The sequence below is a fragment of the Magallana gigas genome, chromosome 1 (assembly GCF_963853765.1).
Source record: "Magallana gigas chromosome 1, xbMagGiga1.1, whole genome shotgun sequence".
In the NCBI taxonomy this organism is placed as follows: Eukaryota; Metazoa; Mollusca; class Bivalvia; order Ostreida; family Ostreidae; genus Magallana; species Magallana gigas.
Window position 1 is genome coordinate 27542981 of NC_088853.1, and position 24061 is coordinate 27567041.

The 24061-nt window shown below is 33.1% G+C and overlaps 1 long non-coding RNA gene across 5 annotated transcripts in view; it reads left to right on the forward strand.

Annotated features, from left to right (window-relative positions):
• The first annotated feature begins 259 nt into the window (after positions 1-259).
• The window catches only part of LOC105336714 (uncharacterized), a 408324-nt gene continuing 384522 nt past the window's right edge, over positions 260-24061 (forward strand). Inside the window, exons 1-5 of one of the 5 annotated variants that reach the window (XR_010707484.1) lie at positions 260-368; positions 1963-2005; positions 2339-2413; positions 2760-2834; positions 3087-4188. This is a non-coding gene — a long non-coding RNA (uncharacterized lncRNA). Of the gene's footprint in view, positions 369-1962; positions 2006-2338; positions 2414-2553; positions 2700-2759; positions 2835-3086; positions 4189-24061 lie in introns of those variants that run through there. The other 4 variants (XR_010707482.1, XR_010707483.1, XR_010707481.1 and 1 more) reach the window with 4 other exon arrangements.

Consider the following 24061-nt stretch of genomic DNA (forward strand, 5'->3'; position numbering starts at 1 on the left):
GTTCTTTTTATACTTAATTGGTACTAATTGGGTACTTTTTTCTTATTGGGTATACCCAAGAGGAAGTGTCGCTTAATCTACTTAAAATGCCTTAATTGGGTACATGAAAGTTAGTACCCAACAAAACTTAGACATTGCGACTTGTCCAATAAAGTGTCTGAAAAAGTTGCTTCTATGGACGCACCTTGTATTCGCTTCTATATCATACTTTCGGAACACTAAATTTAAACACTAGGCTGCGGTCATAGTAACTCCCGAGAGTTCCGAAAAGCAACCTTCGTTAATCTTGTTCTTTCAAGCGTTTGATATCACACACAACAACAATGGCGTCTGCAAGGCATAGTGAGCACGAGGTCAAGATCCAAAAAGTAAGTTTCTTGATTTATTCACACTTTAAAAATAAGTCTTGCTTTGATACATTTTGTCAAACATAAGGATATTTTACTTTATTAATCAATTTTGAACTACATTCGGATAATTATAGTAATAAAAGGACTTATGTGTATTTCGAATTTCCTCTGTCTTGATCGTCTTAACATACATTGAATAGCGGATGCCCTTTTTATTGAAAGTAAATTCAATTCAAAACCACCATTGTCCTAGCCTCTGTTTTTTGCAAAGTTAAACCCGAACTTGCTGGACTTCACGCACGAGTGACCTGAGACAATAGACAATACAGTTAAACACTATAGAGAGGCCCAAGGTGAGGGGGTATACACAGCTGTCCTGTTAAATGGGTGATTTGACACCTAATTACTGGTGCAATAATTTGATAAATAACAACTGTATTATCTCCTTGAAATTAGTAGGCCAATTGTACAAGCTAGATTAACACTGAGACATCGTAAGGTTATCTAAAAAATAGAATTAACACAAAAGAATATATTTTATGGAGATAATTTGAAATTTCAACACCGAGGCATCTAAAACCATGATTTGACTAAAGAAACATTTTAATAAAAAACTAGATGTGAAGTTTTCCTATTCTTTTCTAAGCTTTTAAGCTATCGTCAGATTAACCAGAATTTTCTCTGTTTCCCAAAAAACGTAACTACACTTCTTGAAGAATGCAGAAACTTAATTCATAATAAAAGATTGCAATATTGTTTTGCAGATTTTAATGCCACTTGATTTTTAAAAAGTCTAAAATAACAATTTCAATATCCAAATTTCTGTGGTAAAAAGGGTTTAATAATTTTGCCATCAGTTGTCTACTTATTTTCTTTTGATTGAGAAGTGGACAGGCATAGTCTACACTCATGCTATGCCTGTCTACTTCTCAAAAGAGACTATTGTCTACATTATACATGTCCTATGATTCATTACTCAATACAGATGTGTTCAAGTTTACATATAGCCTAAATGAAATAAAGAATTTTTAATGCATTATACTTTAAAACTAGTCAGACTGTTCTAAGGGATGAAAATAAATGTAAATCAATGTAAGAGAGAAAAAAAAATGAAAATAAAATATTGAATAACACTTAATATGTGAATGCAAAAGCAAATCATTTTTTGTACAATAATATTGTTTCATTACAGATATTGAGGTTACATTTGATTACGATGCAAAATTTTCCTTAAAATACGCTTGTTTCCAAGGATTAATGATTTATAATATTACCGCAAAAAAAGGTGCCTCTTTCAAGGTTTTATAATATTTACCGCAGAGAAAAGTGCCCTTTTCACCATTATTTAACATGCCCTTTTCAAATCCTAGATTTAACACTATACCAGGCTATATATTAAAAACTATATTATTTATGAAAGTGAGAAATCGTAAATGTGGATTATGAATTTTTATACTATGCTAACATCTTGTGTATTTTTGATGATGAATACACTGTTGGGTAAAATAATATTAATAAATCGCTTGTCCAATTTTTTTGTTGGATATCGTGAATCAGTAAGTCCATTATAAGTATAAATATAGAGATATATTTGCATTTTTATTATGCACAGGTGGATCAACTACCAAGAGAACAAAAGATGTGCTAATTTTAAGGTAAGAGCATATAATGATACGTGCCACATTAAATATTTTACTTTCTGTAGTAAATTGAAGGTAAAGAACATGGCGGTAGCGTGTTGTGAGGACCAAGCTGCTATGATTGTTGGTATCTTACACTTGTAAATTCATGTGTATTTGTGTGTTTGCATTTTAAACTCTAGATTAAATGGCCATAAAGAAACAAGAAGTTTGGTTTCTATGGTTAGAACACTGACAGGTGTACATCAAATAAATAGTGAATGTAACCTTGGCTTGAATATAAGCAGAAGCATGACACAATGATCAAGCCTTATGAAAATTTTTTTAATCGATTTCCTTGTATTTCAGGAGATGCTGTAGCTCTTCTCCTGGATGGGGGTGTTTGGTGGCCAGGAGCATGTTCCTTGACGGAAAAAAGTAAGTGTATGTAATATTTTTTGTGCTTTTTTTCTTATCTTAGAAACATCTTAATGCATGTTATCTTCAAGTGAAAAGCACATTAATTTGCTAATTCAAAAGTTTTGAGAAATGGATTCCTGTATTTAATTTTCTCAATATTTCAGTGTGAATGCAGACAAAGGAAAAAAAATTGTAATGAACATTTTTTTACTGCTTGCTTGTTTACACCATCATAATTATATTCCTTTGATGAACAGTTAGATGTAAACCATTTGTTGTAAAGGTGTTTGAAAATTTGGTTTCTGGAACTTGATAAATTGGGAAAAAAGCACTTTTCAGTTGCAATTAATTGAATAAAACTTTCTTGTAGTGATAAAAGAAGAAGACATACAGGAAGATGAAGAAGAGGATACATCTTTTCGAGGAAAGAAAACCTCCTCATCTAGTAAATATATTTTTTCTTCATATCATACCACATGACTGATTTGAGTTAATCTATTATTTCAATTAACTTTTCTAATTTCAAACTCCATCCAAACAGGATATTATCAGTCAAACTTTGTGTGCAAAGTAATTAATTGTAAATGAGGCCAAGTGTGTGTTTCAGTCCTTGTTAAGATATGATTTGAGTTATTTTATTTTCTATCTTTATTTAATTAACATATTTTATGTGACGTACAAATTTGTTTCATTGCAGCATGAATGAAATGGACGGAGGCTGAACTGGAGGAGGTTAAGGAATATTTCAGAGAATGTCTGATCTCGATCACCACTCCAGGAAGAATAACTTGCAATATGTGGATAGAGGAAAGCAGATCTAATATAATAAGCTATGGGAAACTCTAAAGAAGAAAGTGTGGAGTCTGCCCCCCCCCCCCCCCCCAAAAAAAAAATAAAAAATAAAACCACCTTGACAGTTTTTGGATCTAAAACCTACAGCAAAACTTAATTATGTAATGATGTTTGTTTTCATCTTCCTCCTTGCTCTTATTACAGTGAATTTTTATTTTTTTAGTTTTGAGACAATTTGTTTTCATTTTCATCACCGTTTACCATACTTTTCACTGAAATTGAATCAATGGTAATTTCTTTTATTGTGAGAAAGACATGCATTGTATCTTTTTAGAAAGGATGTAATCAGTTTGAGAATGTTATCATTCAAAAGTACATTTTCATTTAATTGGACATTTGATGAGAATTTTGTTTGATCAAGTCAAATTATTGCAAGATTGCAATTTATTTAGCAGTATGGTAGTATAAAATTATTTGTAGTATTTTCATGGATTTTCTTCATTTGATGAGAACTTCTTTTATTAAAGGAACTGATTGCCAATTTTTGTAACTAAGGACTTGATTTATTTAAGACACCGTTTGCCCTTTGTCATAAATATATCTTTGTATCAAAGCCTAGATTATTATCTTTCTGTGTTTTGAAGACAAAAACAAAAGAAAGTTGACACCTCTTAGTTTGGTAATTACATATACTTTGTGGTAGATGAATTGAAGGTGTGTGGACAAAATATTTTCATTATATTGCTTGAATTTTCTTGAACTGTGGCCATGTTGCAATTATTTAAGATCCATGCTTAGAAAAATTGTTAATTGCTAAATTGTCATTTGCATAACAGCCAGGTAGTTGCAAAATGATGGTACATGTACCTTGACCTATCATAAATTGATATTTGTAAAGGTTTCTAGACCAGATATGTAGTGTTCAAAAAATATTTGAACTATTTAATGCTTATAATGCTTATGAATGCCAATTGTTTTTTGGAAAATAAAAACGAAATGTTAAAATCCGTGAGATTTGCTTCTTGTGATTCAATGTGGTTATAAATTCCTCGTATTTAATTAGGAATCTTCAGTACAAAACAAGGGCTATATAAATGCCCTCTACTGATTGGGTTGTATTCTAATGCAGGAGAACAGATATTGAAGAAAAATGCCGACAGATGTTCCAAATATCTGTTAAGTTATATATCAGTTAAGGAAGATAGTTAACAAAGAGGATTTGGAGAGCCAGGTGTCCAGATCTTGTTGGGTTGTATTTCAATTAGAGAAAAATAGGTTACCTAGAGGATTTGGACCGTGTCCAATTCTTGTTGAGTTGTATTATAGTTAAGGAAGGAAGGTAACCAAGAGGATTTGGACAGGTGTCCAACTTTTAGTGGGTTATATTCCAGTAAAGGAAGAAAGGTAACCAAGAGGATTTGGACAAGTGTCCAACTTTTATTGGGTTGTATTTTAGTATTAAAGGAAGAAAGGTAACCAAGAGGATTTGGACAAGTGTCCGAATTTTGTTGGGTTATATTACAGTAAAGGAAGAAAGGTAACCAAGAAGATTTGGACAAGTGTCCAACTTTTGTTGGGTTGTATTCTAGTAAAGGAAGAAAGGTAACCAAGAGGATTTGAACAAGTGTCCGACTTTTGTTGGGTTATATTCCAGTAAAGGAAGAAAGGTAACCAAGAAGATTTGGACAAGTGTCCAACTTTTAGTGGGTTGTATTCTAGTAAAGGAAGAAAGGTAACCAAAAAGATTTAGACATGTGTCCAAGTTTTATTGGGTTGTATTCCAGTAAAGAAAGAAAAAGTAACCAAGAGGATTTGGACAAGTGTCCGACTTTTGTTGGGTTGTATTCCAGTAAAGGAAGAAAGATAGCCAGGAGGATTTGGACATTTGTCCGATTCTTTTTGAGTTGTATGCCAGTTAAGGAAGAAAGGTGGCCAAGAACATTTGTACAGGTGCCCAATTATTGTTGGGTTGTATGCCAATTGGAGAAGAAAGGTAGCCAGGAGGATTTGTACAGGTTTCTTATTTCTATTGGGTTGTATTCCATTGAAGGAAGACAGGTAACCAAGAGGATTTGGACAGGTGTCCGATTTTCATTGGGTCGTATTCCAGTTAAGAAAGAAAGATAGCCAGGAGGATTTGGGCAGGTGTCCAATATTTATTAGGTTGCATTCCATTTAAGGAAAACAAGTAATCAAGAAGATTTGGACAGGTTTCTAATTCTTTTTGGGTTATATTTACATTGATAGGATACAGGTAACCAAGAGAAGCTGGACAGGAGTAGAATACCTGTTGGCTACTTGTTTGTATCAAATATGAATGGGACTTTATCATAAGACTTGCTTAGTTTTCTTGTAATGAATAACATGCTTTTCAGTAGGAAGCACTTTAAGGTAAATTGTAGAAGGAAATAATATTTTTTTATCTTAGCAAAACAACTTCACAAAAAAATAGTTTGCCTCACACAAAACATTTGCAGTTTTGTCACAATATACCTACAAACAATAAAACAAGCATTAATTTGGAATGAATAAACAAAAATGAAAAATAAATTCAATAAATGTGGACACTTAAATATATTTACCCAATTAGATTAAAACAGTTACAACCCAAAAACTACACTCTCGTATGTACGGTTTTTTCATATCCAATAAGCAATATCCAACAGAACTTGGACTTGACGAACCCAATAAATAGCCTAATGTGTGTCCGTCCGTCCGTCCGTCCGTCCGTCCGTCCGTCCATCTGTCACGTTTTACTTTCTCAAACTGCTCTTACATCTATAAACCAGCAAACTGAACTCTTGGAGTTTGATTTGGGGTATCATGTTTTGTAAATAGGTTTCAAAAATTCTCTGTTAGTCCTGGGGGTCAAATAATTGGTAAAAAATGACGTTTTTTCACAAAAAACCTTCTTCCTCGAACTCCTCCTACATTTTCAACAGTAGACAAATCATCTTTTGGAATATGTTTTAGGGTATCCTATAGATGCGCAATAAGGTTTCGGAATTTTCAATTTTGTCCTGGGGGTCATTTAATGGCTAAAAAATGACGTTTTTTTTTACAAAAAAACTGGTTTCAAAAACGTCATTTTTTTTTAGCAGTAGCCAAATAATCTTCTAGAATATGATTGGGGGTGTCATATTGAGGCGTGATCAGGTTTCAGAATTTTTTTTTTATAAAGGGGATCAGTGGGCAACAAAAAATGACGTTTTTTGGCAAAAAAAATATGGTTCCCAGAACTCCTCTTACAACTTTTGGAGTAGCTACGTCATCTCTTGGGATATAATTGGGGCTGTCCTATAGATGTGCAATAAGGTTTTAAAAATTTAAATTTTATCCAGGGAGTCAAATAGTAGCAGAAAATTGACGTTTATCACTAAAAAAAAACCATTGATCCAAGAGCTCCTCTTATGATTTAATGGATAGACAATCATATCTTGGGATATGATAGGGACTGTTCTATAGATGTGCAGTAAGGTTTTCAAAATTTAAATTTCATCCAGGGAGTCAAAAAGTAGCAGAAAATTGACGTTTATCGATATATCACTTCAAAAAAACATATATCGTAGAACTCCTTTTATGATTTAATGGATAGACACATCATATCATGGGATATGATAGGAACTGTTCCATAGATGTGCATTACGGTTTTGAAAAATTAAATTTAACCCTGAGGCCCATTACCTACCGGTACATACCTTTTGATGCCCTTTAAGGATCAAGAATATATATGGTTAAGGGGTGGGGATCTCAACCGTTTTCGAGATATTCGTGCACTTCCTGTTCAAGGGGGGTCATGACTACCCCCGGGGCCCATGACCTACATACCGTTTGATGCCCCTTGACACAAGGAACAAGAATATATATGGTTTAAGGGTGGGGATCTCAACTGTTTTGAAGATATTAAGGGACTTGCTGTTTGAGGGGGTCAGGACCACCCACAGGGCCCATGACCTACATAACATTTGATGCCCCTTGATATCAGAAACATGAATATGTATGGTTTAGGGGTCATGATTATAACAGTTTCTGAGATATATAGTAATTTCAAATTCCTGGCGGTGGGGATGACCCCAGGGGTCAGATCTAATAAACCCTATATATTGCCAGTAACAGCCAATATATGATTATGAAAACCCTATATTATTATCTTTGTCCGTTTTCAAGTTACCATTTACAATAGAGTCTACGATTCTTCCTACAAGGTTCAATGTTAGACCCCACACCCTTTTGACACCCCCCTCCCCCCAAAAGTGGTTGTCTAACCCAAAATGAGAAAAATCAAACCAGGGTGCACAACTAGATATGCAGGCCTATCATATCCTAGAGTTTTGTACAATTCTGTTCAGCCATCTCTGAGAAACAAGTTCAGAGCAGGAAAGAAGAAAAAGAAGATGAAGAATAATAATACATGTATTAAGAACCGTACAAAAACAATAAGTCTCCAAATTTCATTCGGGAGACTTAATAATAAAGATTAAATAGAGATAGGATCATCAAACATCAATAATTTAAAGATAATTGACAATTTCTGATTCTAAAGGGGTCAGGATGACCCCTAAGGGTCATGACTTACATGCCATAATGATCTGATGCGCCTGCATGACCTAAGGAGGAATAATGTCTTTGGATTAAGGTGGGGATCTCAATGGTTTTTATGATATTTAATTATTTCAGGAAGAGCACTTGGGATCATGACCTACATACCATCTTAAATGCCTTGAACAAAGAAACAATAATATAATATGTACATGATATATGATTCAATTTAAGAACCCAGATATAGATCAATCACCTGTTTTGTAATACTTCCTATGTATATATACATGTACATGTAGTAGTTTGTGTTTTGTTCTATACTATTCATGTTCATGACTGTAGTATGGCTTAGTCTTATTTTAAATTACATTAAAAAATTGTCAAATATATGACTTTGTACCCACTCCCAAACAAACTCAAATATAAAATGTTCTCCCCCCCCCCCCCCCCCCTGTTGTCGAATGATCTATTAAAATCAAAATATAATTTGGGTGTCTAAAAACTTTTATAAACTGGTAAAAAATGTTATTCTTAAACAAAATTATATTACACTTTGCATAATTGACAAATGATCTATTGAGATATGATCAGAGGTCATATTTCTACCTTGGGATCAATAAGTAGTATTCATTGACAAGTTAGAATTAATAACAATAAATGATTCAAATTATAAATGTTTATACTCCACATTCACCCCCCCCCCCAATCTACAGGATCTAACCTGGTTATAAAGATTCAGTCTTCTTAATACATTCTTACATGTGTACAGTAGCAAATTTTAAATCATTTCTTGATTGCTTTTTCTCTCGTGATTCACATTAACATTTTGGAAATTGCTTAATTCAATTTTTAAGATTTATAAACAAAATGTTATATGCATCACTTCCATGTGTATTCGCCTATTTGGGGCAATTGTAAAGTCTCCTAAACAAAGCAGTGACATCATTAGGCTAGGATTTACCAACATGGATCAAACACTATACTGTATAACATATGAATAAGATAAAATACATTATTATTTCTAGTTCTAAAATGTCAGGGTGTCTCGAAGGGGGCATAATCTACATACAATTTTACGCGCAATGACACAAAGAGCAAAAAAAAATTATATGGTTTAGGGATGAGGATCTCAGATCTCAGAAGTTAACAAAATATACAGTGTATCATATCATTTCCTATTTCATGAGATGGGGGGGGGGTTAAAGACAACACCTGGGGGTCATTAATGTACTTTACACCATTTGATGCATCATAATGACATTAGAAGATATTTTGTATTTTCCTGTTTCGTGGGGTCAGAACAGTCCCATAAGGTCATGACCTACATTGTATTTGATGCATTATAATACATTAAGAAAGAAATACTCCTTCCTTCCTATTATAACTCATATTAAATGATAAGTGTCTACACCTACTTACATGTAATTCACAAATTTAATAAGAAATTGTTTATACAGGGTCAATATGGGGTCAACTCAATAGTGCATGCAGTCTGACAAATGAAAAAAATAACTTTTGCAACTAAAATGACAGAAACTTTGCAAATGCGATAGGATAGGTAACGATGATAAGCTTATTTAAATATTAAAAAATGATGATACAGTATGCTGTCAAAGGGAGATCACATTTAGAAAGTGAAAGTAGAACTTATATATGTATGCTGGCATCTCATTATATTGTGCTACTGTTACTACATGTATTATGCTTACCTAAATTTGGTCAACATCATAATGATAATCCAATTAAAACGCAATAATGAATTCCTTTAGCTGATCTTAACTAAATCCTTTTCTGCATACGAATAGCACAGACATGTATGTATGGGTGTTGTTAAAACGCGGCACGGAAAACGGAACGGAAAGCGGAACGGAATGGAAAATATCATCACGTTTATCGCTTAAAAAGGGTATAGACTGGCCAGAAACGATTTACTTTGTAGCTTTTATTTATATCTAATGAAGGATTATCAACATGTTGTTATCTTATTAATATTCATATGAATGTCTATCAATTATAGCATTGTATTCATTCGGCTTTAGTTGAGTACGGAAACGGAAAAATCGAATGTATACGAATTGTGAAACATTAACATGATTAAAAGAGCAAATTAGCTATAATTTTTTACTTTTTTTTCTTATATGGTATTGCTGGCATATCAGCGTAACGTACGCAGTTAGTGAACGCGTTTTATGCGTGTTTTGAGTATTTTTATATTTCAAATATGATGTACATGTATATACTTACATCAAAATTGAATTTTCGGCGTTCTAGACGATCTTTTATCATACAGACGATACAGTATCATTGAGATGGAAGAAAAAAAACCGTAGGACTGATGACATTAAAAATTAAAATACAGTAAACATTAAAATACCCAGTAATTTGTGAAACTAGTAATTTGTGAAACTAGTATTTTTAGCAATGCAATTTTGTTTACGTTTGCATTACTAAGCAGTTGTTTATTCCAGCAGCTATATACATATGATCCGAATAGAGAGCTCTAGACGTCGCCTGGTTTGATTTTCCGATTATATATTGGGACTATAGTCTGTCGATCCCAAAATATTCATGCAGCACATTTGGACGATTTATAATGGAAAATGTTGACATCTTTTTTCCATTTGGAAGTCACTCAGAAGACCTTGCACAATTTTTCAACACTATCATCCGGGTCTGTTGAAATGAAAACCCCGTAGACTTCTTTATTTTTAGCCGTGTATTTATACCAGCTGATAAGCTAGAGAGGACGTTTTAAAGAAAGAATAATGAGAATGTTTAATGCTTCTAAAAGAGAATTGCTTGAACCCTAAGGTATATATAAATTTACAGCAAAAAGTGAATCGAGGATATTTTGGGACAGAATATAGTGGTCAATGCATGTACTGTTAATTTTGAGGAAATAAATATTCTTGAATAATTGATCTAATATTGCTAATCTTTCAAAAAAAAATTAAAAAGGTACATATAGAATATCTTTTTAGCATGATTAACAAATCTATGAGGTAAATAACATTAGATAAGATTTTCCGTTTTCCCTTCCGTTCCGTTTTCCGTTCCGCGTTTTAGCAACACCCATGTATATATACACGTGAACCCATCTAATCGAAGAGCTGGGTAAAACTAGTACCCGCTAATGAGACATGCAGACTTGTGTTGTGTACGTAACTTCAGACAAAGATCAGTCATTTGTAACATGCATGTATTTTTATGACCTATTCTTTAAATCCACTTGCACTATTTTATTAGGTAAATAACAGTTTTAAGGTGGTGCAGGACACCTGCATATTGTGATGTACATGTATACTTTCTATTGAGATAAACAATAAAGTATATTAAATATTGATTGAATATTTACCCCCCAAATAATGTTACCTAACATTGAAGCGCAATGGGTTTGAGCATTTACATGTCTGTAAGAGCATTGGGGTCCAAGGTGTATTTTTGGCAATTTTACAATTGATATAAATGAATTTTCATGGGGGGGGGGGGGTCTGGACCCCTCACTCCCACCCTTCTCTAAATCTGTGCACACGATGATGTTCATGTAGGCACACAGAAGCAAATCTAAAACCGGCAACCGGGAGGGGGCATAATTTAATTTTTAATTTTGTTTGTAATAATTATGTAGACCATTATACTTTCTATGACATAAAATGTTAAGATTATTGATTAACTGAAAATTCACTGCAAACAGTTTTACCCCAAATTGCACATAAAGTGCTGCTCATGTCACGATGTGTATTATCATATGGGAAGGGATCTCATCCTTCAGTTATGAAAATTATAAATTGTTATTGTATTACCGGAGCTTGCATATAGCCTTCATTTTTAATTAAACTGGTACAAAACAGTGTTATTTAGGGGCAAACACATGGTGCGGGTATTACTGTCTAATGACAGCATCTAGTTTAGTTTAGTTTAGTGCTAGTTTTGTAGATGTTTTTCTTCTTTCTTATGTAGTTTTTATTTTGTTGTCCTGAAGAAGGGACGGGTTGTCCCGAAATTTGACAATATTTTACTTTATTGTTCGTGTCGTTGGTTATTTTTAGTGCTTTATATATATATATATATATATATATATATATATATATATATATATATATATATATATATATATATATATATATATATATATATATATATATATATAATCGCATTCCTGTCGTTTACCTATCTGTTCTCTTTCCACAGGAAACCGATATTTGATCTAAGGTTCAGGGAAACTTGATTCAACTATATCTATATCACTTTGATTTTCCGGATTGTTGGTTCCATGAGTAAATACCGTTTGATTAGCATGTGAGTTCCCAGAAAATTTGCATGGATGGTTTTCAAAATTATTTCCGTCGATTGCCAAATTCTCAAGAGCTTTCACTCTGGCTTTTAGTTCATCATTTTCTGTAGTAAGTTTATACACAATATCATACATTAGTTCTAGATTCTCAACCTTTTTTTCAAAAAAAGTTTTCAGAATGTCTTGAGGCACCATGTAAAGCAAGGATAAGAAGCAAAACCAAAGTAAGCCTAGAAAGATATTGCTAGATCTGTACATGTTTTAAAAAAATGTCTTTTTGCTAGATCTGTACATGTTTTAAAAAAAATTGTCTTCCAATGCAAGTAAGACGAAAGACAAGAGAAGGTCACCAAGTTGAAATTGATATGTGTAAAGTTAGAAAGGAGTACATTTGCATAATGATATTCAGTTTTATGTTATTTGTATCAGAGTTATTATCAGCTCGTGTAGATTAAAGACAATCCTGGTTTAATGGTTTAGTCAAATGGAAATTATTTATTTTGAATACAAACAATGCTTAAAATTTGTTTCACGGTTAGACCATTGGCAGTAGCACAGCAGGAACCTCATACATATCGACAATTGCCAAACGCATAAACTTGTGCTAACCTTAAACAACGTCGCTTCCTCTCAAATACTTTTACCCCGCCCAAATTTAAAGTTGTAAAATCTTAATTCTAAACTGTCCTGCCATAGTTTATTTTGCAAGGACTAACTTCCTTTATCAACTCGATTCAAATGTTGAAAAAATAACACTGCTGAAAAATATTTCTGAGGTATACAAAGTCGTTTTTTATGCATATACATTGTCTGATGTTTTTTTTTTTTTTTTAAAGATTATGCTTAGAAAAAATTACTGATAAAATAAGTAAAACATAAATCTATGTTTTGTTATAAATAACTACATCCCCCCCTTCCCACTTTTCTCATGAAAACATCTTTCTTTTTTCAGATCGTTTTCATCTTCTCTTTACAAGTAGTTGACAAGTACATTTGTAAATGAATTATATGTGTGATATATAGTATATGCGACTTAGGATAAAGTAGTCTAATTATCATACATTTGCAAACTCGGAGTGGGGTGGCAAAACGGTTTATCCTTCATGATATCGTATGCGCATTTATCATTATTTTTATCAAATGATTTTTCAGGAACAAAAATGTGATGCAATTTGAAATAATGTCCATTATTTTGTTGGGTAAATAAAAATTGTCCATATTTACACGTGCATACGTTGAAAATGATAGAACATGTTAATTACACGTACATGTTAAGTTTTTCGTTCGGATGAAAATATTTTTAAAGCTTTTTTTGGCTGTTTTGTTTTGCTTGGATAAAATTTTTTCATGTGCGTACTTTGAAAGTGATAAAAATAAACACGTTAAATGCATCCATTAATGTACTCTAATCATTTTTTTTTTAAAAATAGGTATTATATAACAAAAGGGGCTTTATGTGTAGTTCAAAAAGGTTTTAAAAAGTTATAAAGGTTATTTTTTATTTGACTTTTAAATGTTCGGCTGGAGAGATATAACAAAATATTATTAGTAATTTATAGTGATTTATATTGCAACAACGTTATAAGCAAGATGCAAATCTCACAATTCCTTTTATTCAAACAAGGCTCGGGTCCTGACTTTGTTTACATTGGTTCAATATATAAGAAAAAATCTTCGTCTAGCTGATTTTTACTGTCTCCTGGTTCGTTTTAAGCATAGAAAAACAGTTCCTAGTGTTTGTCACAATTATTTCTAGCTCATAAAGCTGGTACTGTACGAAAGCCGAAAAGGATCATTCGAGATTCGAGATTCAAAATACGAGATTCGAAATACGAGATTCAAGATTCGAAATTCGAGATTCAATATCTAATTAACCAATCAAATCATGGATCTGAAAACTGTATCCTAGCAACATCAAACTGTTCTAAATAAAGATTATAAAATGGTTAAATTAACATTGATGAATTAACCCCACACAATTTAAACAATTAAATTAGTGAGAGAGAGAGAGAGAGTTTTGTACTGTCATGATTTAGAATTTGAAATTGTTTAATTTGATACAAGCATATACAGACAATTTAGCCTTCCAAAGGAGAAAAGAGAGGAGGTAGCTAGGGTAGGGCAGACAAACTAGCAAGCTTTAATTTGAACGGTGTTAGCGCACGTGTGATTTACATCCCCCCCCCTCTCTCTCTCTCTCTCTCTCTCTCTCTCTCTCGCTCTCTCTCTCTCTCTCTCTCTCTCATCACCTAGCATTTCCTTTTCCGTGGAGGGGTTTGGGGTAATTGTGGTGTCTTTCATTAGCTAGCGAAAATGATAAAAAAAAACATGAAATTTTCTTTAAATTGTGTGCGGATGTTGTACCCAATAATCTGTTTTCAGTATATAGATTTCGGGGGGGGGGGGGCTTTATAGTCCTACTTTAATTTGTCAGTTATTCTGTCCCCACTTCGTTCTCTCTTCGTTTTCCAGGCTTTTTTTTTTGTTTGGATCGGCAAATTAATTTCAAACTTTCTGTGTTGCTCCATAACGATGCACTATAGATAAATCATGAGTAGTTTTACTTTTGATAAACAGGTATATATATATATATATATATATATATATATATATATATATATATATATATATATATATATATATATCTGTACTTGATTAAATTTGACTCTTATAATCGGATTCAATGTTCCAATAAATATAGGAGTAGGAAAGAGTAGAAGGGACTTTTTTGCGCACATCCTACTGTACCATTCATTCAACACAGGTATTAGCACTCATCGAGTTCGACTTTCATTTTTTTATCCACTGGTTTTAAAGCTACTAATTTTTGAAAATATTTCGAATTTATGGCCTGATTATATATAAATTAGAACTGCGCTGGTGCATCTATTTACCCAAATGGACCAAACTGTAATTAAATGAATCTAAAAAAAATTTGATAGAATTAGTTTTAAACGACTTATTTTTCAATTCTAACCGGGTATGTCCTTTAGAAAAATCTTGAACCACACACATGTTTAGCAAATAAAACAATTGTTTCATTTTTTATGGGGAGGGGGTGGTGCCGATAAAAGACATGTATTGTTTGTGGCTGTTGGGCTATACTCTCATTTGTTATAATAGGTAATACTACATATTTATATAAAATAAAAGTTTCCAATTACACTGTACATATCTTCTATCATGCATTTTGACCCGCGCGATAGTTTAAAACAAGTTTCAAAGCATTTAATGTAATTCAACCGATCATTTTTTGAAATAATTTTTCTGGATCCCCGCCTGATACGTCCGCCTCCATTTACATTAGAATTACATGTACGTTGACCATATGTAAACATTAACTTAATCGGCTGTTATGTGACGATAACATTTTTTATCAATGTATTTGCAGGATAGGTAACAAATAACAGCCTATTTGTTGGTTTCCGCACTGGTTATTTGAGATAATTTGCCGCCATTTTCTATGCATTCCCCACACCACACCCAGTTTCTTTATTTGGTGTTCTGTGTGTATGGCGACAAATTGGTAAATTTGCACCACTCGCCCCTTGTAGCTTCACCTTGATTACATTTTATCTGGCTACGTGTAATGTAGTAGTATATTAAGTACACGCATCTTTGCAATGCTTATTTACATCTTTAGAGAGTTACTTACATACAAAGTAAACTTATGTATGATTTATATGCAATTATTGTCAATTTTGATGCGTGGGGGGGGGGGGGGGGGGTAGGAAACTACAGAGACACTCAACTTGGGTGTGATACATATGCCTGTCTATACCTTCTATTCTTTCTTGTTGATATATCAATGAATGAATTATACATGTAACAAATTACAACAATAGATTTTGAAAAATTCATGCACAATCAAATTTGTAAAATTTTACTGTTCTCTACACAAGAAATCGGCAATGTGAACAAATTGGCACCCTATTATCCCTACCTTTATTTGTACAGAATATGTATCCTTCTATATTGAAAACAATGCCAAAAGTAAGACTCATAAGAAGTTGTTTACTCAAGAAAAAAGGGGAAAAAAATGTATATATTAATAATTCCGTATGATGTGATAATATTTCAATGATAAGTTTATAATCATAGTACTAGTGTATGCCTGTATACATAAAAAACGATAAGTAATGCTTATATTTATTGGTGAAACCTGGACTGATTATTTATATTTAGATTAAAACATATTTTAGATACTACAACGTAATCTTCATGCGCGGAGGGGGTATATAAAGGAGGGGGTCAGGGGGTCTTGACTTTCCTCGGGAAAATTGAAGCTTAATATACATAGTAAAATTATTGAAAATTGGCCTAGGACCCCTCTACGAAAAAAATATTGGCTCCGCTTACGAAGCTCTCTACCATAACCGCATTTTTACACAAAAAGGGTGAATAAAGCCGGGGTTTAAACTATTGGTGGTGAAATACCCCAGGGTTCAAACGCATCAGGTGGAAATGCACCAGGGCAAACAAAATCACTTAGATCTGCGAAACACACTGCATTATTACTAGTCTACTTGAATATTCTGTGTAAAAATAAATATAAACAATTATTTAGTTAGCTAGGGAAAAGTGAACATAGCATTTATTTGTATATAAGAGCATGTACTAATAATCTTTATTTAGAACAGTTTGATGTCGCTAGGATACGTGTTTTCAGATCCTTGATTTGATTGGTTAATTAGATATTGAATCTCGAATTTCGAACCTTGAATCTCGTATTTCGAATCTCGTATTTTGAATCTCGTATCTCGAATGATCCTTCTCGGCTTTCGTAGGTACTGTCACTTCAACATTCAAAATGTAAATGCAAAAATTGACGTTAGCTTTGTTTACATACATGTATCAGAAAATTGTAGGCTCTGCATTTCGCTCAAAACAATACGACTGACATTTAAATTTTGCTTGACTATTTGAAATGCCTTACTGAAGCATTATAAACATTTAAAAGCGGAAAAATATTTTTGACAAAAATTGTGATCATTCCCATTTAAAGCAATTAGTTACATGTAGTCGGTTGGTTGCTGCTTCGAGCCCGCTGCACACAAACTGCGCAGGGGTGTTAAGGAAGCATATGGAATCTGAGTTACATGTAATTCCGTATCACAAATATTAGTTATTATGTATCTACGCAACGAAACGTAGACCAAAAACAAAAAAAGAAATACTGAAGACATTTTTTTTTTCCAGAAATTAGTTTGTATCACGTAGACCTTGATGACGTCATGACTAAAAGTTGAATGTCGTGTGATATTTGATCGGAAAGAATTGAAAACATATTCAAAATATAACTAATGTAAAACCTCAAATAAAGTATTGTGGTGTGATTTATTGAAAATTTAACATAAGAATACTGGAAGAGATGTTAGTTTTATCAGTCATTCGCTAAAAGGTATGTAAATTTGCTTTTATTTCTCGGCCAGGCTTTCCACTGTCGTTGTTTACGATATAAAAATTCGACTAGAACAACACTACCCCGTATATATTGAACTTGAATTTTTATACGTGTTGTTAGTTGGATTAATGGTTAATTTGAAAAGAGTTGCTAGAATCGCATGTTGTGTGTTGTTTTGATGCAACATACCGTTTTCCGTGCAAACTTTATAAAAGTTGGGAAGGTTTTACGAGAGCCGGATGAATAGCTATTTAATTAAGAAGAACACAGAACTCTAGCAGCGGTTTTGATTAAACTGAGATGTTTTGCCTTCATTTGGTATGTTTATTTTATTTTGGAAAATGCGGGGTAGTGTTCTATCTCATTTTATGTTAAGGACTATACGTAAGCTATTTATAGTTGTCACGCGACAATGCACCAATGTGGCAGTTATGTACTACCCGATTTTAATGCACTGACATCTTTTTTAACGGATAAAACTAAGTTTTTTGATCTTATTCAAAATAGTTATTTAATTTCACGATTTTGAATATAAAAGTCATAATAAGACGCTAAATTGCCTATATGCTTCCTTAACACACCATCGCGTGTTTTGTGTTGTGCCTTTAAATATCAACATCTAAGTATTGATTTATACTTTTTTGCGCAAATAACAATAAAATAAGGCTATAAGAAACATACACTTCGCTTTTAGAATATTCTATTTCTTTTTATTTATTGCAATATGAAAATACTTTGCTTGAACTAGCGATTTTATAAATTCAAGGGAAATTTTTTTGCACATTTAGAATTATTTTACTATTAGTGACTAGCCAAGAGCAGATGCATTTCTTATCTCTTTGTCTGACCTTCTATAGAACACCACATATACATGCGTGTACTGTTAATGCACTGTCACAAGTCCTCAATCAGTCTTGCAAAATGGGTATTGACTTACTTTTAGTTTGTGCATTAGCCTTTGCATCCCAGGGTGTTCACGGGTTTGCCCATAACAATTTGGTAGAAACAGTTGAAAACCTTCAGAAACAACTGAAACTGCTTTCCAATGTTGTGGACCGACTCGAAGCAGACAATGATGCCCTAAAGACAAGAGTAAAAGCCTTTGAGGAGTTGCAGGTGGGAAACGCTGGTGAACATGACCGAGCATACAACTCCCTTGAAGTGGATGCAGTAGATCCAGAAAAAATAGATATGCATGTTCTTTCTGATTTGAAAAGTTCAAAATATAGATATGAAAACGAACCACATAAATGGAGTTCCTACGAATCACAAAACATGGATAAATATTCTGTGGACAGAAAACGAATCGGTAAGGTAAAACAATTAACACAGCTTTTTATTGTTTGTTTTCTTGATAATGTAGCGCCGCAGTATTTTAAAGAGTACATTTATATATTTAACCAACTTGTTTTATTGCCATATATGCAAAGTAGATACTTAATGCATATATGTTTAACTGGTGCAAATGTCTTATATATCAACAGTTAACCAACCAGTATCTTCTGATGGGGTGGCTTTCTTTGCTTATCTGTCAAGTAATGAACCTACTGTTGGTTCTCACCAGACGTTTGTCTTCGATGTTGACCACACAAACATTGGGGGTCACTACAATCATCACACTGGTATATTTACCTGTCCAAGTCATGGTGTCTACGTCTTCTCCTGGAGTATCTACTGTGGTAGTGGTGGTTATGTCATCTCAGAACTTGTCGTCAATTCGTCACCAGTGTCGGGAAAATACGTCGGTGCTAGGAGTGTTTCTAACCAGTTGTCCTCGACTGACTTGGCGATTATTCAGTTAAACACTGGGGATGCAGTATATGTTCGAACACCCCCAAGCCACGCTGCAAATGGGTTAGTCTTTAGCGATCCTCTATATCGATCTACATTTAGTGGATGGAAATTGTTTTAAAAATCGGATGCTATATAAACTCCTTGTCAAATGTTACATGTACAAAGATCTTTATAATATCAATATCAATTAATAAAATCTCATTGAATTTTTCATATTCGAGTGTGTTCCTATGGATTGATAATAATACATGACATGTTATTACTTTAATATTGTCAGAATATTGACAGTCAATGATATCTTTTCTTTTTCAATAAATAATTTTTTATTTAAATAAATGATAACATTTATGCCAAGATTAATGTCATAGATGTCCAATATTCACATTTACAACAATGTAAAAGAAATACACCAAAGTGCCCTATTGATCACTAATGACAATTGTAGTGTTCCTCAAAATTGGGTCATCGATACTTTGCAACGAGCTTTACTCTATTTATTTTCACTTTCACTTTTCAAGATTAAAATGTATCTAATTAAAATAGGCTGTATTTTATGATGCATATCAAAAGCTACAGCCGAAATTCATGAGAGGCACTACGACCTAAAATAATTCAACACAAGCACTCTAGCACTAAACATTTAAACAATTTGTTTAAAAGAACAGGGGGACACAAAGTACCTGAACATTTTCAAAAATTATAAATAAGGTTTTATAAAATAAATTATAGAATGTGATACCTGCACTTTCTAAAGAAAAATCGTATATATTGTTGTTACCATGTTTCGACCGTCCGTCTGCCCGTCCGTCTGTCACGTTTTACTTTCTTAAACTGCTCTCACATCTTATAAATAAGCAAAATGAACTTTTGAAGTTTGATTTTGGGTGTCATGTTGTTTTGTAAAAAGGTTTCAATCAATTTTTGAAGTACTTTCTGTGACGACCGGAAGTAACGCCGAACTAAACAAAAATGTTAACCATTTGTACAATCATAAGTCATCTTTCCTCAAAGTTTGGTTGTTCACATCTCTGCCAAATCTAAGATCTCTTTGAAACAATATTTTTTGTCTCGGGACCAGAAACGGACAAACGGAAGTAATTAATAGATACAAAAGCTGGTATTTCTCGTACATTTGCTTAGCGTACATCACTGTTTATCAGGGTAGATGAACCACCCAAGATGTTAAAAACAAGATTTGTTTGAACCCTTCCGGTAAGAACCGGAATTGACAGTTGACAAAATTAACCCCGTTAAACACATCCCCAATCAAATTTCTATCAATCATGATAGCTTTGTGTATCAATCACTTACAGGGACAAAAATCTCGCGGACATCAAATTTGTAAAAAGGGAAGCTACATAGAGATATTTGAGATATCTCACCGAAAGTAAAATTTATTTGCTAATTTTACATTATATAAATGACATATGTAAGATTGTATACTGATATTTTCATTTTATGTAAAATGAAAAAAATATGAAAAAAACAAATTTTTGAAGTGCTTCCGGTGACGACCGGTCGTTACGCCGAACAAAACAAAATAGTTCAAACACATGTACATACATAGGTCTATCGTCCCACAAAGTTTGATTGTTCAAGTCGTCACCGTTTTTGAGATCTCTAGGAATCAAGGTTTTTTGTCTCGAGACAGGAAAGACAAACGGAAGTGTTCGATGAAAATGAAAGTTAGTATTTCTTAAGCATTACACAACAGGACTTTATTGTCTATCAATTTGTCTTACATTGTCAAAGAAAAACAGTTAAACTCTTAAGCAACTTGAATTGCTTGAACTCTTCCAGTGTGGACCGGAAGTGAAGGTTGACAAAATGAGAGCGGTTAAACACATCTTCTATCAAATGTCTATCATCCGTGTAAGTTTCGTGTCTTGGTCACTTACAGTTTATGAAATCTCGCTGTAATAATATTTGTTTTAAAAAGACTACCCGAGATATTTGAGATATCTCACGGAAGTAATTTTTTTTTGTTCATTAATCATCGGATAGATGAAATTTGAAAGCGTTTATACTTATATTTCAATTCTGTGTTAAACAAATAAAATGCTTCAAAACATAATTTTTGAAGTGCTTCCTATGACCACCGGAAGTTACGATGAACAAAACAAAATAGTTTAAACACATCTACAACTATAGGTCTATCATCCCTCAAAGTTTGGAGGTTCAAGTCTTCATCGTTTCTGAGATATCATTGTCCATAGCTTTTTGCCGCAGGACAGGAAACAAACGACCGGAAATGAATTTAGAAAAAATGATAAAGAAATGCCTGGAGACGTTATCATTTTCTATCAGTCCTGGAAATTTCAAGAAAATCCATTCAGCCATCTCTGAGAAATCTTGTGGACAAAAAAAAGGGGAAAAAAATAAGAAGAAACATTACAATCACTATACGGTTTTCCGTTGGAAACGGAGGACCTTAAATATTTTGGGTCCAATAATTGGTAAAAGATGACTTTTTTTTCACAAAAAACCTTCTTTCTCGAACTCCTCCTACATTTTCAACAATTGACAAGACATCTCTTGGAATATATTTTGGGGTGTCCTATTCAGAATATGTTTGGGGATGTCATTTTGAAGTGCAATCAGGTGTCGGAATTTTATTTTACATGGGGGGTCGGTGGGCAACAAAAAGTTACGTTTTTTTTTTTGCAAAAAAATATGATTTCCAGAACTCCTCTTAAAACTTTTAGAGAAGCTTAGTCATCTCTTTGAATATGATTGATGCTGTCCTATGGATGGAGTCAAATAGTAGCAGAAAATTGACGTTTATCACTCCTAACAAAACTTAGACCCCGTAACCTGTCTTATGGTTTAATGAATAGACAAGTCATCTCTTGGGATATGATAGGGGATGTCCTATAAATGTGCAATAAGGTTTAAAAGATTTAAATATTATCCAGGCAGTCAAATAATAGCAAATGATTGACGTTTATCACTCCCAAAAACCTACATTTCAGAACTTCTCTAAGATTTAATAAATAGACATATCATATTTTAGAATATGATAGGGGCTGTCCTATAGATATGCAATGTGTGGATCTAGAGATGGGGTCGGGGTCGGGGGGGGGGGGGGAGGGGGATCCAGGCCCCCCACCCCCCCCCCCCAAAAGTCAAACTTCAAATTTCTTTAATTTACATAATGAAATTGCTAAATATCCCCCCCCCCGGAAAACTCAATTACCTGCCCCCTCCTCGGAAAAAACTTTCTTGATCCGCGCATAAATCCCTCCAAACACTGTTAATTAAATGACTTTTTTTTTCTTAAAATTTAAAAACCCCTTGCAATGCCATTTTTTCTTCTTAAAATAAAAAAATAAAAAAAGACTTAAATCTACATGTTTCTTAATTATCGAATTATCTATTAAAATAGAAATTATTTAGTCTAAACATTTTTTAAAAATCACATTACATCGTGCATTATTGAAACATGATCTATTAAGATATAATCTGAAGTCTTATTTTCTACCTTGGGATCAATAACTAATATTCAAGTTAAAATTAATAACAATTAATGATTAAAAGGACTGCGAACGATATCATTGTCTAACCGCCTAACTAAAAGTAAATTTTTGAAAGTTGTCGAATTGAAGTATATTTTTTAAATTAATGTTAACATTTATGTATATTTTCATTAAATATAAATGATTTGGTCAAACAAAGAGAGATAACTTTGTATTTTGGGTTAAAATAGCTCATTTCATAATAGAAAATAACGGAAAACGGAAATGTTTTTTAAAACATCCCCCCCCCTTCCCCGTGGGGTTTTAAATATTGGTATTTAGCATATTTTTACCAAAGGGTTTGTTGTTTCACGGGGGGGGGGGGGGGGGGGAGGGGGGGGGGAGGGGGGGGGGAGGGGGAACATATGTCTATAGACCTAAATACATTCCAAAAAAAGAATTTTGCTTCGTAAATTTTTGAAACCTAATTAACAGATATGAATTAAAATGAAATTTTACTTTAATATATATCGTAAATATGTTATCATTAAGTTTTTATGCACATATTGGCCGCTAAATAATATTTTCATCAGTCATAGAGCCCGATTTCAATGATTTTCTTTTTTAGACCCCGCGTTAGCAAAACTTTTGTTTAAAAATAAATAATTTGATTACAAATTTTATTTTGATATAAATTGATTAGGATTTGATTATACTTTTTAGTAGAAAACTTAGTTTCTGAATATCTGACAGAAATTCCGAAATATTTGGATGTAAAATGTAGGCGGGAAACGGGCGTTAGCGTTCGCAGTTCTTGAGTGTTTATCCTCCACATCCACCCCCTAATAAAACCGGATTCTAAAGATTCAGAGTCTTCTTAGACGTGTACGGTAGCAAATTATAATTAATTTCTTGATTGGTATTTTTTTCTAGATGCACATTAAGATTTTGGATATTGCTTTTTAATTTTATAGATAAACAAAATATTGTATGTATTCGGGGTAATTGTAAAGTCTCTTAAACAAAGCAGGTTCATCATTGGGCTAGGAATTACCCACATGGATCAAACACTGCTTATGAATAAGATAAAATACTTTATTATTTCTAGTTCTAGAACGTCAGGGTGTCTCCAAGGGGGCATAACCTTTATACCATTTGATGCGCAATGACACAAAGAGCAGGAGTGAATATGATTTAGGGATGGGGATCTCAAAAGTTATCAAAATAAAGCATCATTTCCTATTTCAGAGAGAGAGGGGGGGGGGGGGGTAGAGACAACACTTAGGGGTCATGTACTGAACACCATTTCATGCATCATAATGACATTAGAAACAAAAATTATGATATATGGTTTAGTGGTGGGAATCTCAACAGTTTTCAAGCTATTTGGTATT